Below are 17,663 nucleotides of genomic sequence, written 5' to 3'. Positions count from 1 at the left end.
TTTAGGGTTTCTGGAACAGCCCTGCGGCCCTAGCTAGCGCTTGCCTCAACAAAGCTTTTCAGAAAGGGAGAGCATCCCCCAATTCACGCAGCCGGTCCTCAGTCTGTCTCTCCTCTTCCTCTCCCCTTTAACTGGGGCGCCCCAGAAAGTCCCCGGCCCTTGGGCTCATCCCTGGATTCCCTCTTCGACTCTCATTCCATTCCCAGACTCCGCCCCTTCGCTCCCACCCGCAACCTCCGCTCGAGCCAGAGCCCCGCGCGGGGGGCCAGGGACGTGGGAAACATTTCCCACCGCGAGGGTCTCCCAGCACCCTCGGGCCGGCGGGGCCGCGCCCCGCGCGGGGGCCGGGGGGGCCGGGTCCTCGCGGGCCGCGGGCCGCGCCGTCGGAGCCGCGGGCGCCGCCCCGCCCGCCCCGCGCGCCGAGCGGCCGGGGCGGGGACTACAAGTCCCGGCGTGCCGCGCGCGCGCTCCCCCCTGGGGTTCCGGATGGTGAGCGGCGAAGGTAAGGCGAGCTCGCAGAGGCATCGGCGGCGGCGGCGGAGACGGAGAGCGGCAGGCAGGCAGGGCGAGGGCGAGAGACGGAGGGCGGGAGCGAGCGAGCGAGGCAGACCAGACAGACAGACAGGCGGGCGGGCGGGCGGGCGGGCGGCGGCGGGCAGAGGAGCCACCCGCCAGGCTGCGCTCAGCCCCGCTCGCGGCGCGAGCAGAAGGCAGGGGGAGGGAGGGGCGGGGAGGGGGAGAGGATCCAGCTACCACCACCCAAAGCCAGCGTCTGCTTTCTGTCCTCATTTCCTTTTCCCACCCAGCTCGGAGAGCAGAGAAAGACCGCGAGCGCGAGCGGTAGGGACAGTCAGACAGACAGACAGACAGACAGACAGCCGCGAGGGAGGGAGGAGGGCGGAGGAGGAGCAGGAGGAGGACTCCGCGGGGCGCGTTCCCTCCCAGGTTTGCGCTGGGGGGTGGGGGCGGGGGTGTCCAGGGCTGTGAGTGTGGCGCGCGGGGGGGCGCGGGGGGCGCAGGAGAGCCGCGGAGTGGCCGAGGTGGGGGCGCCGCGGGCGCCGGGGGCCGCGTCCAGCGGAGTTGGCGGCGGAGAATGTGAGCCCGGGCGCGAGCCATGCTGTCAGCGGCGGCGGGCGGCTCAGGGCTCCCCCCCGACTCCTCTCCCCAGCAGCCGGGCGCCCGCGTCGCTGCCGCCGCCGGAAGACGGACGCCCCCCGAAGCCCCTCGCCTGGCTCGGACCCGCGGAGCCGGCAGCCCAGCACTCCGGTGAGTGGCGCCTCCTCCCAGCCCCAGACCCCCGCTGGGAACCGGCCGGTCGGGTTCTTTTGTGCAGCGCGCCGCGGCGGGGGGCCCGCGCCCCCTCCGCGCGCCCCGGTCCGGTCCGCCGGACCCGGTGGCTGCGGTGCCCGCGGTGCGATCGGTCTTTGTTTCCACCGGGGCCCGCGGCTCGGCTGGGCTCGGCTCGAAGCCTGGCAGGCAGCGCCGGGAAGGGGGAGGGGGAGGTGGACGAGAAGGGGGGGCGAGGAGGGGGGGTTCTCGGGTTTCCTGGCCGCCCCGCGGCTCCCCCGGCTCGGGGGCGAGGTGCGCGCCCAGCGCTGCCGCGCGCCCCCTCCTCCTTCCCCCTCCCTCCGTCTTTGGATTTAAAACTGCAATTTGCTCTCAAGCTTGCTGAGAATGTGGGGGGGGGTATGAAGGGGGGACCGTGGGAGCGGAGAACAAGGCTGGATTTTAGGAACGGCGCTGGGAAAGGGGGAGACTGCGGAGGGAGGAGCCCCTCCCCTCCAACCCCCAAATCCCAAGGTTCCGCTGGTGTTCTGGGAGTTGAGGGGCGGGGACCTAATGACCCCGAGGGTGTGTGGGGCGGAGGAGGGATTTGGGGGCGGCCTGGGCCGGAGGGGTTGGGCCGCGTGCCCGGTTACCTGGCGAACAAAGTCGGCTCACTTTTGCATAAATAAATAAATAATCGCCTATCAATGCGTTTCCTCTGGGGCTCAGATTGAATCGGCCCCCTCTTCCCTAGGGGGTGGGGTGCTGAGTGACAGCTGTCAGCCCCCTGGGCCGGGAGCTAGGGGTGAATTGCTGAATCCCTCTGCTTTCTGGCTGAGGGTGCCTTCCCCGCTGGGTCCTGGTCCCCGGGCAGAGCCAGAGGGGCAGGGGGCTGGCTCTGAGTCTAGGAAATAACCTTGTTTCCTGTTCTACAGGAAAAGGGACAGCAACCTAGAGTTTGGGGGCTGGGGATGAGGACTGATGGGAGCTGGAGGGGTTCCCTAGCAGCCTGACCCCCCAGCCTCCTGCCAAGCTAAGGGGCCAGCTGAGGGAGGAAGGATGTGGGCCTTGCTGGCCGGAGGCGGGAGCTGGGGCTGTCCCTGAGGCGGGCAGCGGGCACATAGCAGGAGGAGGGAGGGAGGGAGAGAGAGAGAAAGAGAGAGAGAGAGAGAGAGAGAGAAGCGGGGGCGGGAATTCTCTACCGCAGACCCTGGGGGCCAGGGCCAGATGTGGAGGGGTGGGGAGTCCCCCCCTCCCTCCTAGCTTGGGGGCCCTGGGGCTGGTCTGGGAGGAGCTGAGCCTGGTGCCCTCGGTTCTGCACCAGTGCCTGACTGGCAGGGCCAGCTGAATTTGGGCCCAGGCGTCACCCTGGGAGGCACGGCCAGGCTGCACCAGCCTGGTCCCTCAGCACAAGGAGGGACCCTTGGGGGGCCTGTGCCTGTCTGGCTGGGCAGGCGTTTCCCGCCGGACCAGTTGGTGTCAGGCGGGACTTGGCCCTAGCTCCTTGGGCAGAGCCCAGGGTGTGAGGACAAGCTTTGCCTCCGGGTCAGGGTGGCCACATTCTGTCCGCTGCTGCTGCTGCAGCCGCTGCCGCCAGCGGGGCAGTGGCATGTGCCCGGGCCTGGGCAGAGTCCTGCCAGGAGCATTGGGGTGTTTCTATTGTTGGCTTGCTCCCGTTCCCTGTGGCCCGGTGTGCGACTGTGAGCTGGGACTGTAAGTGAAAGATTACCAGTCTGTCCATCCCCTCCCTCCCACTTGGGGCGGAGGCAGGCTGGGTTCTGATGAGCTGTGGGGGACCCTCTCGTGGCATGTGCATGCCTACTGCCATCTCCTTCCTTTGAGCAGATGTATATTTATTTTTATAGTAATCAAACTGGATAGTAAGTTGAATTCATTTTTTTTTCTCTTGCTGTGTCAATAGTTGGAATAACCCCCAGAGATGGGGGAACTTCTTGCCCCAGAGATCCCACCCTTTTGAGGTTGCAAAGATCAGTGAGGGCACGAGCTTTGGGGGACTAGTGGGCACTAGTTCAAACCAGTGACTCGTGTCCCTCTTGGTCTGGCATTGGGCAGGTGCCCAGGTGGGCAGGGATTGCCCCCTCGCGGGCATCCCCCCCACTCCAGGGTGAGGTCTGGCCTCTCAGCTACCTCCTTGGTCAGTGTCTAAGCTGTGCCCAAGCCCTCAGGGACATTCTCCGGGTGGGCTCTCTCCCCGCCCCCTCCTGGGCTCCGGGCCCACGTGCTGATATTTATTTTCTGTAGTAAAATCCATTTTTAATGCCGTTACTTTTGAAATAATATAGAGAGAAACAAATGTGATGTGTTTAAGTTGCCCTCTGTGAGTTTTTAATGTGATCTATGGCTGAGGTAGTGATGGAAGGAGCTGTTGGGCTTGGAGAAATTTGGTGTCATAAAGAAAAAGAGCTTGCTGTTTATTATGGTGGCTGGGCTGGGGGGTCTGGAACAGGGTCGTGGGGGCAGCGAGCCCCAGCACCCCAGGTGCTGTGGATGAAGAACATAGCTTCTCAGCTTGGGGTTATGAGGGTTTCGGGATTATTTTGCATTGTTCCCAGCCCTTGATGGGACCTTTGGTGAAGGGGCTTGGGAGCTGGGGGCCTTTGTTCCCCCCATTCCACCTGCTTTGATCTTGGAAAAGAGGCTTCTGGAAACCCCCCCCCCCCCCCGCTGAGCTAAGTGGAGGTGCAATGTGGGGAGGTTGGACTTGGAAGCTAAAGGACATTAAAGGGATGGACTCTCCACCTGATTGTTGGGGCCGTGCTGGAGTCTTGAGGGGCAAACTGTCCCTGGCAGAAGACTTTGGGAGGGGGCCTACTCTGGAGGCAGAGTCCCAGAGGGACACTGCTTGTTCTCAGATCAGCTTGGAGCTCTGATTTTGAGCCACTCCTTGCTCTTGCCTCTGCTCCCTATGAACAAGGGATTCCTTCAGGTAAAACTGACCTCCCTCATTTCTCTTCTCCTGGCTGTCCTACTCCCCCAAATCCCCCCTCAACTTTATCTATCTATCTATCTATCTATCTATCTATCTATCTATCTATCTATTTATGGTTTGTGGAATACAGAGTTCTGTGTCTAATGCCAGCCATCCCAGACCAGGGGATGCCATGCCTTTGTACCAGATGCCCAGGCCCTTCTGGTCTTGTGTGAGGTCAAGCAAACTCACTATTATAGGATGAACGCAGCTCTGTCTCTGGGTCTCCTGGGTCTCTTGGGATGGGGTGGGCCGGGCTGGGGGGGGGGGCTGTCGAGGAGATGCCAGGATGGCGTGTAGCTGGGCCTTGCAGGAGGGAGCAAGGGTGACATTGTTGGTAATGCTAGCAGATGGCCCCCCCTTCCCCCCAGGGAGAGCGTTGGGATGGGGAGAGAGATCCAGACAGCCACATGCTAGGTGGAGAGGAGAAATGGTGACAGAAGCCAGTGATGAGGGGGTGAGAGAGCAAACAGGCAAGGAGAGGAGCCAGCAGCACAGCCCCTGGAGGTGGGGTTCAGAGGACCAAGAAGGCCTCGGTGTATACCACTCCTCACCCCACAACCCCAATTGAGCAGGCACTGCAGGCCTCTCAGCCCAAAGCACATACTAGGATTGTTTTTTGGAAGAGAGACAAACAAATGTCTCTGGGAAGAGGGAGGAGGACAGGTGAGAGAGAGAGAGACGCCTGAGGGAAGAGGGAGCATGGGTGACAGGGAGATTCCAGGGGTCACTTGACTAATGCTTCTGGCCCTGGGACAGCATCTCCCATTTTATCCAGATGTCTGGGAATAAAGGACAGCTCTTCTCTGAACCTGGGGGCCAGGCCTGCGGCAGGGGCAGGTACAGCTCCCCACAGGTTGTGGGTACTCTGTGCTAAGGGACTCTGGGGCTTTAAAAGTGGGGGACATTAATTAGGATTCCAGAGATGCCGGGGCCTCCAGTTGAATACCCCCCACCCCCTCAGCCCCCGCGGACACCAAGTTTGGAGAGGAGAGCCACTTGCCCAGGGTCACAGACGCCCGGCAGGGCCTGGCCGGGACCGGGCTCTTGCACTCCACCTCTCTGCAGCTAGAGAATTGGAACAGCTGCAGGGGGCCTCCTGTGTGTGGAGGGAGGCCAGGGCCTGGGGAAAGAAGCAGGCGGGCACCCTTGTGGCCAGAGCCCCCCCAGGGGAGGGGGAGGCGCCGCTGCCGGGAGAGAGAAGGAGGGAGGAGAGAGAGGAGGGGAAACAGTGAGTCAGGCTTCCAAGAGCCGAGGATGAGAGAGCCAGCTCTGGGAGGGAGAGGGCAGGGAGGGCTGCTCAGAAGCGCGCAGAGGGAGGGGGCCCAGCCAGAGGCAAGGAGCGCTGGAGAGGGAGGCAGCCAGCCCCTGGCCCCGGCCCAGCGGCAGGGCTGTGCGGAGGGTGCAGCTAATGTGGACTTTGCCCGAGGTAGGTCAGGAAGGAGCCAGCCTCAGCCCTGCAGGGTCCCTTCCTTTCCCTGTTTCTCGTGCGTGATCCCACTCCAGGGTCTGGGGGGATGACTCTGTCTTCCCAGAGCCTCCTCAGTTTCTCCATTCATTGTGGAATTTGAACTGTGAACTGTTCTTCGACAGGGAGTGGAGCGGAGGGGCAGAGCAACCTGGGAGGGATGCCTTCCCCAGCCGCCTCTGATGCTGGGCAGGGCACAGGTCTCAGGCCTGTGGGGTAGGGCTCCCTGTTGAACTCCCTGAGTTACTCAGCAGGGTGGAGGGGCCTTGAGAGAGAGAGAGAGTGTGTGTGTGTGTGTGTGTGTGAGAGAGAGAGGGAGAGAGAACTCGAGCTGGTTTGGCCTTAGTGTTTGGCCACCTGGGACCTCTCAGGATGACCAGTGCCTGGAGCTGGCCAAGGTTCTTGCATGTCCAGAACCAACCTCTACTTAGGGAGGAGGAGACACTGGTGTGATCCCCATATCCCTATGGCTCTAGGGAAGCTGGGAGGTAGGAATGGCCCCTGTGGGAGCTGGCAAGAACTGCTTGTGCAGCCCCTCATGCCTGGAACTGGGGCCAGAACTAGAGGGATCCCCAGGGACTGCCTGGAAGGGAGGAGGGAAGGAGCCCCCCTCCCACCCCATGACAGGAAACTGTGGCTCCCAGGCCCTCCTTCCTCAAGGTCTAGCATCCCCCACTCCCTGCTCCTGCCCCCCCATCCCCCCCCCCCCCCGCCCTCCTGATCTCCAGTGTCTCCTCCATTGGCTAAAGGAAAAGGAAAAGAAAGGGGGTACTGAAGAGCCCTCTCCTGCAGGGACTGGCTTTGGGGAGAATGGGTGAAAAGAGGGTAAAGTGAGACCCCCTAGCCTCCCTCCCAACATACACATACACAAACTCAGCTGCAGTGAGGCCCTGCTTTCTTTCCTCTTTCTCCTCTGGGGTCCTTGGCCTGGGAGCCCAGGGGAGGGGCTGCTTCTGCAGCTGGCTGGCCCCGAACTCCCAGCTCAGCCCAGCTGCTACTGAAGCTTCCAGAAGCTGCAGCTCTGCACCCCCTCCCCAACCCCTGAGCCAAGAGAGGCCTTTGCTGACCTGGGGGAGGGTGCCTTGGGAAGCGAGTGGGCACCCTTAGAAGGACTAACACAGACAACCAGACAGATGGGTGTGGAACAGATGGACAGAGACACCCACGCACAGGCAGCCGGAGAAAGACGGACAGATGGACCAGGACAGGGAGAGACGGACAGACAGAGGTGCTGGCAGAGAGAGGAAGAACCAGAAATATGAAAGGGCCTGGGGAGAAAGACAGAGACAGAGACTTGGAGACAGGCGACCCATGAAGGGAGACAAGGTGACTGAGATGGGCGAAGGAGGGATATGGGGGAGAGACTTAGACAGGAAGAGAAAAAGAAGGGGGGAAACCCAGACTGGGAGAAGGAGAGGAGAGACTTAAGGCTGCAAACCACAAACAGGGATCCGATGAGAATCTGGAAGGTGTTTTCTCCTGCTTCCCTCCCAGGCCAGCCAAGTCTCCATTCCTTCCACCCCCGGCTGTGTTTCCAGCTGCTAAAGAGGTCAAGGGAAAAGAGAGAGAGAAAGGAGAGAGAAGCTTCCAGAGACCCCCTCCTCCCTGCTCTTTTTGTCGGGAGAAGGAGTGAAGGAGTTGTTGAGCGCTCTCCCAGCCTTGACCCCTACTCCTGCGCAGATGTACAAACCGCTTGTCTCAGAAAATACCCCGTCCCGCTCGCGGCTCACCAGGTGTCTGGCTTCTTGTGCGAGTGCACCCCCACACTCACACCTGTCCACCCGGACCTTGCCTCTCATACTCACACGTTTGGGACATACAGATCTCCATCTTCACACTCATCGCGCCTCTCACGGGCAGAGGGGGTGAACACGTACCTGTTTCCTTGCCCGTGCAGATGGCGACACGCAGGTCTCAAGGCATGCTGACACGCGTGCACACACAGCCACACTCACACAGACAGTGGCGGTCACACCAGGGCAGAAAGTGGGCTCTTTCTCCCTGGAGTGGAGCTCAGGAGCAGTGTCAGGGGTGGGGTTGGTGTGCCCCCCAGCCCTGACTCAGTGGGCAGGGTCGTGGGGGCAGGAGGCCCTCGTGGCCAGTGGTAGCCCCCCTGGGAAGTGGTGGGGCCTGACCTGGGCACGGGTAAGCTGACTGATGGGCCTCAGGGTGTGCAAGAGCCACCTGAGAGTGGAGGAAGGTGTGCATGCACGTGTACAGACATAGGGACAGGTATAAGGGGTGGCGAGTTCTGGTGAGGTGTGTGAGGAGGAGACTACTGAGTGCATGTGAGACGGGATATGAGTGTGACAGGGAGATCCAAGGTGTGTGGAGTGTGTGGGTGTATGTGTGACAGCTACTTGTCAGGTGTGTCTGTGTGGATGCACAGATGTGTGACAGGTGTGTGTGACTGTACCTGGTTTTGCAGCGTGGGGGGCATAATGGGTGTTCGTATGTGAAGGTCTAAGATCCTGGGGCGCACGGCACGTGTGTGAAGGTGCAGCATTACACGTATGTGAAGGTGTGTGGGGTGTTGGTGTGTGAGTGCAGGGAGCGTGTGCCATGAGGGGGTAGCTGCCTGTGTGAGGCTGGCAGCTTGTAGCCTGGGAGGGAGAGCTGTTTTCCAAGGCCAGGATGCTGTGTGAACAGAGGCCATCAGCACGAACACAAGCAAAGGGGCTCCGAGCTCACAGTTGGGCACTGACCCACACAGACGCACAAGGACAGACATACCCGCCCCTGTCCTCCCTCTTCCTCTCTCCTGGCGTCAGTGGTTTTCAAAGGAGCCTCCATGAGGACTGTTTGCTGTGCAGTTCTCCCCACCCCCAGCCGGTGCCTCTTCAAACACAGCGATGCCCTCCAGGCAGCTTTGTGGAGGCTCCTGCCTCGACCATCTGAAGGCAGATGGGTGGGCTGGGATCCACTGCCGCCCCCCAGGGAGCGAGGAGGCGGCTCTGCTCCTCGGGCCTGGGCACAGACTGAGACAGATGGACTGCGTGTCTCGACACCCCCGCGTAGGGTCTGGAAGTGGGCAGGCACCCCCCAGCAGAGGGTTCCAGTGGGCAGTCCCCAGTCATACCCCTTGAGCAAAGGCCAGAGCTCTGCCCTTCCATCTTCTTGGAGGGAGACCCAGCCTCACCTGCAGCCCCTCACCTGTCTGGGCACAGGGACCCAAATACAGCCCCGAATCCCTCTCACGTACACAAATGCCCCCCTTCACAGCTCCAACACCCCTAACACACAGCTGCTCCCTCTATAAACACAGAGCCCCAATGTCTCCACAAACACACAACCCCTCCCTGTTATGCGAGCGACTCTGGATCAACCCCGTATCTCCCTGACATAACTGCCCCATCACACACAACCTCAGCAGACCCCCAAACACAGCCACCCCTGCCTGTCTACACGCACATCTATGTGCAGCCATCGTGCGTACTTAACACATGCACTGCTTCTGCCACACCTTTAAACATACCGGCTCCCTCACCCTTCCTGCCACCTCCCCAGGTACACCCAGGGCCCCACTGTAGCCTCAGTACCCTCAGAGTCCCAACCCCTCACCAGACACACATACTCTCCCCTCAGCCGAAACATTCCTCTCTCTCCCCGCAGCCCAGCACCTCCCCAAACACATGGATACAGCCCCCTACACCTTCCTAATCATACAACTTTCCCCCCATCACACATGCACACGCTGCCTCGACACCCACTCAGACAAGAACACCGCCTGTAGCCATACCATTACCTCGAGCACAGCTTCAGTGCTAGTATATTGCTGAACACATACCGCCCCCCAGCTTCTCAGACCTTCCTAAGGATGGGTGTGCGTGCGTGTGTGCATGTGTGTGTGGTTGTGTGTGTTCAGGCAGTGCCCTGTGCACCCCCAGCAAGCTCCAACTCCAGTACTTTCCTCAGCCATCTTTAAGCCCGGGGAAAGCCCCTATACCTTTCCAAACACCCACAGCTTACACGCGTACATGCAAACACATACAGCTTCAGCTCTGGCACAGCCCTGCACCCCTTCATCCCTCCTCGCTCATGAGCAGCTCTTCCCTGCTCCCCTGCACCCGCCCCTCACCCTGTCACATACCCCGCCTCAATTTTTCTGCAGTCCTCACTCCCACCATCACACATTCCAGCACACCCGCCCTCCACAGACTCTCCATCATAGCTCCGCCACCCCACCTTGCTCCCCCAACCCCCCTCCCCCAGACACCCACCCAGACAGCCTCAGCCTTGCACATGCACTTGCTCACTCCTGTGTGCTCTCTCTCTGCCCAGTCCTCCCCCACTTCCCAGCGCCTCCTCGGCCTGGGGAGGCATCTCCACCCCCTCGCTGCCCCAGGCCTCTCATTCCTGGACAGTGAGGTTGTACATCTGGTTCAAAGCTGCCCCACCCAAGACCCTGTGCTCTGGGCACCCTGGCCTGGGCTTCGGGGATTTGGGGCCTCTTTGGGGGTTCCTGGCACCTGGTCACCCAGGTCTCTCAGCCAAGAACTCTGAGTTCCCAGCCCTGCCCTGGCTCTGGCATATATGTGAAGGTGGGGGTAGGGGGACTAACCCCCAGCCTCCACTCTCTCAGGTTGCCAAGTCCCCCACATACACCTCCTTGGCTCACCTGAGATGAGCATTGGACCTGGAGCTTCAGGAAAAGAGATGGAGACGGTACTGGCTTGACATGTTCCTTGCCCCACCCCACCCCCCCAGATCCGGGCTTCAGGGCTTGGTCTCCCTGGGAGTCAGTTCCGACAGTGAAGGTTACTTTACTAGATGCATGATTTTAAACGGAATCTCCACCATCTGTTCCACCCCCTAATTACAGATGCACAGAATCCGCCTCAGAGGGCAGCATGAGGGGAGTGATTTAGAGGCTGAGCTGCTTCTGCCTGCATTAGGGCCGGGGAGACTGAGGGGGGGGGCATCTGAGCATTGCTGACAGCCCCCCAATCCCATTCCCTTCCCAGGGGCCTCTTGTGCCTCTTCTTTTGCTGAAGGAGAGCTAGTAGAAAGGTTCCCCTGACCCCCAAGACCTGCAAGAGGAGGCAACTGCAGTGCTGGCGGGGGTGGGGGGAGTCCCTGAGACATCGCCTGTGTCCCAGGCCCCGAGTCTTAGGATGCAGGCTCCATTAGAGCCTTAAAAAATTCAGTGGATCGATCTCCTGCCTGACTCTTGTGCCCTGGGGAGCCACAGGCGCTCTCTCTGCCCAGCTGCCTGCCCACCCCAAGGGTAGCAGGAATGGGTGAGGTAGGCAGGGGGCAGAGCCCAGAGGTGGGGTCAGCCAGGTTCTGGCAGCAGAGGTTCTTGGCAGCCAGACCAAGGCCCACCAGATGTGTTTGCACACATGTGCCCGTCCTTCTTGGTGCAGCTGGCACGCCTGACCCCAGCCTGAGCCATGTTCAGTGGGGCTGGCCCAGCCCAGGGGCCAGAGAGGGTGGGCCAGGGTCTGGGCCTCAGAAGGTTCTGAGGGACACTGGGCTGTGCCCTGAGCATGGGTCTGCCTTTGCCCACGGGTGTCAGGGACGTGGACACCGGCCTGCTTCGCAGTGCTGGTGTTGGTGAGGGTGGTGGTGGCAGCAGCAGCGGCAGCGGGCACACTGCGGTAGATGCTGGAGCATTCACTGCGGGGAGAATGGGAGTGAGGTTGGGCTGGAGGAATTTTAAAGATTGCTGCAGGCAGGAGGGTCTCTGGAACCCTGTGGAGCGGGCAGTCATGCAGAAGTAATCCTATCGCTGCCTGCCTGGAGGAGTGGAGACAAGAAGGGCGGGAGGGAAGGATGGAGCTGCTGCCCCATTCCCACCTCAGCCCCTACCTCAGCCAGCTGTGGAGGGCACCACTGACTCCAGGACCCTCCCTGAGGAGGCACCTTGTCTTCTTCCCTCCACTGGGGCATGTGCCCCCTGAAGGGGCAGCGCCACAGCTGTTGCTGAGCTCCAGGCACTGGGCTTTATAAATAATGCAGCTCGGAGGTGGGGGCCAACTCAGTCCCCGGTCACCTTGGGTCACCCAGCGTGGCATCTCCAGCTGGCGGTCCTGTGGCAGAGCCCCTTTCCTTCCCAGCCTGCTCCTCTTTTGCTGTGTGAGCTTGGGCCAGCGGCCCACCCTCTCTGAGCGGGGCCAGAGGCAAAAGCTTGTGGAAGCAACCCAAGCCCCCTGTCCTGTATCCCCCCTCCAAGCCCTCACAGGTTAACTGGCAGCTGGCTCAGCCAGTTCAGGATGGAGGTGGTGGCCTGCTCTGCAGGGCCTCATCCATTCTGGCCCCTCCATTTTGCAGATGGAGTGACCAAGTCCAGAGGGGAAGGATGGCCAAGGCCAGCCAGCCGATGAACCCCCCCCCCCTTCCTGTCCCATTCTGCTGTCACTCAGGCTCTTCTCAGCCTCAGCTCAGCTAAGAGCAGGGCCTGGGGGGGGGGAAACGGGGGATGTTTGGGAAAGTGGTTGCGGCTGAGAGGTTGCCATGGCGATGCTGCAGGATGCCGAGCTGAAGTGGGGGTCCTACAGGGTCTCTGGGGCCCCCAGCTCCACACCCCTATGGTCTTCTCCTCCCATGTCTCTGTCCCCTGTTCTCATCTCCTGTCCCCCACCCAGATGCCTGTCAGGCGGCTCTGGTGACAGGCTGGGTGGGTGACAGGTGGTGCAGGTGATGGGCTGGGTGGGTGACGAGCTGGGTGGGTGACAGGTGGTGCGGGTGCGAGGCAGGCAGGTGACAAGTTGGGTGGTGACGGGCCCTGCTGATGACAGGCAGGGGGTGTGGTTGGCGAGGATGCTGTCTCCTGGCTGGTGGCCTGTTGCAGCCCCCCACCCTCAAGCGTGTGCACATGCATAGACTCTGGGCGCAGAGCTTGGGGCTAAGATACTAATGAGGCTTATTACATGTTGAGGGGCAGGTGCCCAGGCTCACTAATGAGAGGCCTTTAACGAATCAGGGAGACAACTGGGGGGCTTTGAGGAATTTGGCTGGCCCTCCTGATGAGCCCTTCTGCAGCCAGGTCGGGGCCCTTCTCCCCTTACCGCCCCCCCACCCCCACCCCCGGCCACTGGTTTTATGTGACTGCTGCCCACGATCACCACTCGAGCGCTTGCTACCCTGTGCCAACCCCTTTCCATGCATTTTCTCATTTCTACTTAACAGTTGCAGGGGAAGCCACTATTACCCATTTCACAGATGAGGAATCTGAGGCTGAGGGAAGGCAAGGAACTTCGCATAACAGGCTTCTGGCACAGCTTGGGTTTTAACCCAGGTGTTTTCTGTCTCCAGAGCCCATGCTTTTAGCCACCCCGGGGTCAGTTGTGCACCTCCCCTTTGTAACACTGGTCTTGGTGCAGACCCAGACCCTCTCTCGAACTGTCACTGTTCTGAAATGGATGTGTCAGGTGGAGAGGTGGTAGCTGCCTCAACCTCATCCCATCAGGCCTTACTGGGTGACACCCCTAGACTGGAGAGAGGGCCGGGCTTAGTGCCGAGGGAGCTGACCTGAAGGGGGGACACCTGGATATCTGAGCCACTTCCTCATTGTGTGGTGGGGAGGCTGAGGCCTAGAGGGGAGCAGTAACCGCCCAAGGTCACACACCCTGTGAGCTGTAGGGCCCCATGGGATCCCAGGTCTCTGGGCCTACTTAAAGGGTGGGGCTGGGTGTGGTGCCAGGGCTGGGAGGCCACCTCCTCCTGGGTCTCAACCACTAGCCAAGCTTCTCTCCAGAGGTTGTGAGCCTGTAGTTCCTGGGAGGGTACTGGGGCTGGCGGTTGCCTTTTTCGGGCTAAGCCCCCTCCCCATTAATCTGCACCCCTAGTGTCAGTTGAACCCCTCCCCTTTGTAACCTGTTAGGGTGGCAAACTCAGCAGCAGCTGATAAATGTGTTGGGACCTTGACATTGGCCTGGGGCCACTGCATGACCCTGGAGGGGGCCAGCTGGGAAGCTCAGAAGGGAATTTAAGGGGGAAGAACTAGGCTTATAAATCTTGGAACATCTCCGTTCTCCTCCTCTCGACCTTAATCTCTTACCAAACCTGCTCACCAACTGCTTATCCAAGACTGGGGGTTGAGGGAGTCCAACTGCCCACTCCCCTTTCCCTCCATCTGATGCTCACCCCTCCTGAAATTGCCCCCTCTCTGGGGGAAAATGAGCTGCAGCCATTGCTATTGGGTAGGAATTAAGACTGTGTCCAGATTACTGGATCTGGCCTCTGATTCACAGTGGCAGCTAAGGCAAAGGGCTTCAGTGCCTCAGTTTCCCCAGCTTAGGGCTTGAAATCCTCTCCTACCTCCTGTCCCTCTGTTCAGTCAGGAAGAACACTAAGACTGAGAGGGGTTGTGCAGCTGCAGGACACAGGGCCCTGTCCTCAGAAGCCCCAGGCTGAAATGGGAAGCACAGCCCTGCCCTTGGGGAGCCCTCAAACCCAGAGGTGAGGTCTCGAACCAGGTTGGGTGTGTGCTGAGGTTCAGGCAGGGAGTGGGTGGTGCTGGGTGGCTGACCTGGGGTGGCTTTTTGAAGCAAAGACTGAGACTGGGGGGCAGGGGGGCAGGTCTGAGGAAGGGTGGTGGTTTGCCTTGAGGGGGGCACTTGGACAGTCGTCTTTGGGTTGGTGGGGGTGAAACCCGGAAGGGTCTGGCTTTCCCACAGACCCAGGCAGCAGTAAGCTAGAGTTCTGGGGCCCTCCCAGCTCCCCAGGGAACCCGTTGCTGCCTGGCCCTGGGGACCCAGGCGTCCTGGCGGGTGAGGGCGGGTCTCCAGCAGGCGCCCTGCCAAACCCCGCAGCCTGCTCACCAGGAATCTTGTTGCTGAGAGATGGAAAATCCCGGCCAGGCCTGCAGCTCATCCCTCCCCTCCGGGAGGAGGAGGGGCCCAAAGATTCCTTCCTGCACCCCCCTCCCATCTGGGGCAGGGCCCTCCTCAACAGTGGGTGGGGCTGGGGGGCCCGGGACAGGCCTCTAAGGCTCGGTCACATGTCCTGGAGCCCAGCCCAGCCCGCACTGGGCACCAGGGCACTGTGGAGGCAGAAAGGGCCTGGTGCAGCACAGGAGGGCTGGGGGTGGGGCTGAGGCCAGAAGGGAGCCTGGATGGGGGCCCATGCCTGGCCCTGGCCCCACTGGCTCCCCCAGGGCGGAGGGTGAAGAGTTGGTTCTCTCCTTGGACAGGAAGACGAATGATCCCATTATGGGAGCGTGATTTTATTCCACGTGTCACGGAGTCTGAGATTAACTTGCTCACCAGTCTGTGACAAACCCCTCACACCCAACACACACACACAGGCACAGGCACAGACACACACACATATCCTTGGTCTCACAAATGCACATCCCACAGACACAGTTAAGCATTTCTGTACTACCACACATGACAGAGTCTCACACAGAGACACTTGCTCACACTCACACTCTCACTAATTTTCACTGAGCTCTAGACCCAGAGCCTCAAAAGACATCATCCCTTGGTCACGCTTAGGCCACATAGGCCCACAGATACAAATAGGCTGTCCCGGGGGTGCTTGAACCCTACTCAGGCATGCACAGGTCAGGGGCACACGCTGCTCCATAGACACAGATATACTTACACACGCAAACCCACAGCCATGTGGTCAGGCGTGGACCCACATCCGCACACCCTGAGACAAAGGCTCAGATACATACAGAGACAAAGACAGGCACAGACACACAGCCGGCAGTGCGCACACAAGCACAGGCGTGCACACCCGGACAGACAAAGACAAATAAATGCCCAGAGGTTTTGCTGTGGACCGATGTAAGGCGCACATCTGGACCTCCTCCTCAACCTTGCTGCCTAAGGACGTGGTGATCGGGTGCCTGTGGCTCCAGGGATAACTTTAAGGAGTCCTCTGCTAGGTCAGACACCGTGGCCCCCACCCTGGGCCCCCACCTCTGGCACTGGGCCTGTGACCAAGGCCACAGCTGCCCTTCGGTAGAGCCCTGACATCTCTTGCCCTCCTCTTCCCACTGGACAGACTCACAGGCACACCATCTCCCCCTGCATGTGTTCACAACCCTCCCCCCCCACACACACACACAGGCACTCACACCCTCAGTTTCTCATTCACACCCCCCTCAGGTGTCCCCTTGTCTTTCTCAGTCAGACATGTACAACCTCAATGCGTGCACATGTGCACACTACACACACACACACGCAAAACCTTCCTCATTTAACATACCCCTGGTCTTCATGACATCACCCCCACCTCACCCACGGACCCGCACACAGATGAGACACACAGCCTCTCTCACATCCACCTCACACCAGCCTCCCTGCAAACACATGTGAACACATGCCTTGACGTACTTCCTCACCTCCTCTCACAGACTAATTCACAAACGCAACACACATGTACACTCCCCCACATGCAGCACACAGCCTCACCACTTTTGCGCTTTCTGTCTCTCTCCCTCTCTCCCTTTCTCAGAACCTCCCTCACACAATCACTTCCCTTCCTCTGTCTCTCACAAACACTCCCTCTGCCAAGAGTGCAGCTCTGCAGAGCGGCCCTGACAGTGTTTGTTACTGCTCTCCACCACATGCTTGGCCTTCCTGGCCTCAGTCTCTTCCCCTCCACCTCCAGCCCTGTGTACTTGGCCTCCTCATTTCTCTGCTTAGTCACCAATTATATATGGAACATTCAGTTATTCAGTTAACAAATGTTGATTGAGCATTGACTATGGGTTGAGCCTTGAGATTCTGTGGTGACACAGGTCCTTCCCTCAGAACTCTCAGTTTTGTGACCATCTTGTTTGTTGCTTGTCTAATTGGACTAGATTGTAAGGTAACCCTTAATCTTGAATGTTGAGGGATGTATAGAAATTCACAAGAGGAGTAATTGGATAGGTGTTCCAGGCAGAGGGAACAGCATGTGCAAAGTCTGGAAAGTGAATCAGTGTCATAAATCAAACATGAAATTTTCCAGAAGTATGCTGGGAAAATGGAAAATGTGATGTTCAGAATCTAGAGGAAAAGATGCAAAGAGGGCAGATGCCTGCTGTGACAGTTTAGAAGCCAGGTTCAGTCAGAGGTTTGGATCTTGTCTAGTGGGCCATGAGGAATCATGGGACGTCTTAGTGACAGGATAGGGTGGGGGCAGGGGACCACTTGAGAGACTTGCATAGTAAGGTGGGAGGTGCTGCTCATCTGGCCTAGAAGAGGGAGCAGGACCAAGAGGAGACTCACTTAGGAGCAAGGACCACTGGGTTCTAGTTCAGAGCCATGCGACTCAGAAGAGACACATCCTCTGTGAGCTGGCACCCCCACCCTAGGCTGGGACAGTGCGGGAGCCAGGAGACGCTCAGTGAATGTAGTCACTGTTGTCAGTTATCAGGTGGGGCACATCAGATGTGGGGGAGGCTTACTGAGCACCCACTGAGTGCTGGGTACTGTGCCAGGTGCTGGGCACAAAGGTGTGGTGGTCTGCGACCTCATGAAGCTCAGGCACCTGACACCACAGCTCACGTGGGGCAAGCAGAGAGGGCTGGGCTTGGGCATGACAGCATAGTACCCTGGGAAGCTAGAGGACAAGCCTCTCACGACTCTGGGGGGCTCAGGGAAGACCAGCATGGGGATGACCAGCTACACAGGCTGGTTGAATTTGTGCCAGCAGAGGAAGGAGAAGGAGCTTCTAGTAGAGGGATTCAGTCTTGTGAACACCAGGCCAAAGGTGGATGGAGGAGTCTAACCCAGCTGATGAGTGGACATAGGAGGTGGGGAGTTGAGGGATGGATTTTGGAAGTGAGGCTTAGTGGCCAGGCTGAGAGGGGGTCAGCTGAGCAGACACTCTAGGAATCCAGTGTTTCAGTGGGGACATGGAACGTGCCCATCAGAGAATCTGCTCCAGACTCTGCCACTGAGTAACTGGGTGACTGCAAACAAATGCCTTGCCGTCCTTTGCCTCAGTTTCCCCATCTGTACCATGTGGCACTTAGTCTTGTGTGGGAGGGAATTC

At 59.8% G+C, this 17,663-nt stretch overlaps 1 protein-coding gene across 3 annotated transcripts in view; it reads left to right on the top strand.

Annotated features, from left to right (window-relative positions):
- Positions 1-742: 742 nt before the first annotated feature.
- Positions 743-17,663, top strand: part of AHDC1 (AT-hook DNA binding motif containing 1) — a 64,081-nt gene continuing 47,160 nt past the window's right edge. For 2 of the 3 annotated variants that reach the window (XM_054691642.1, XM_037500300.2), the window contains exons 1-2: positions 743-945; positions 1,172-1,266. The gene's annotated coding sequence lies outside the window, so the exon portion shown is untranslated. Of the gene's footprint in view, positions 946-1,171; positions 1,267-4,524; positions 5,685-17,663 lie in introns of those variants that run through there. The other variant, XM_037500304.2, reaches the window with a different exon arrangement.

Source organism: Talpa occidentalis, unplaced genomic scaffold (genome assembly GCF_014898055.3).
Source record: "Talpa occidentalis isolate TD23 unplaced genomic scaffold, MPIMG_talOcc4v2.1 talOcc4.9, whole genome shotgun sequence".
In the NCBI taxonomy this organism is placed as follows: domain Eukaryota; kingdom Metazoa; phylum Chordata; class Mammalia; order Eulipotyphla; family Talpidae; genus Talpa; species Talpa occidentalis.
The sequence above is the reverse complement of the archived record's forward strand: the minus strand, read 5'-3'. Positions and strand labels throughout refer to the sequence as shown.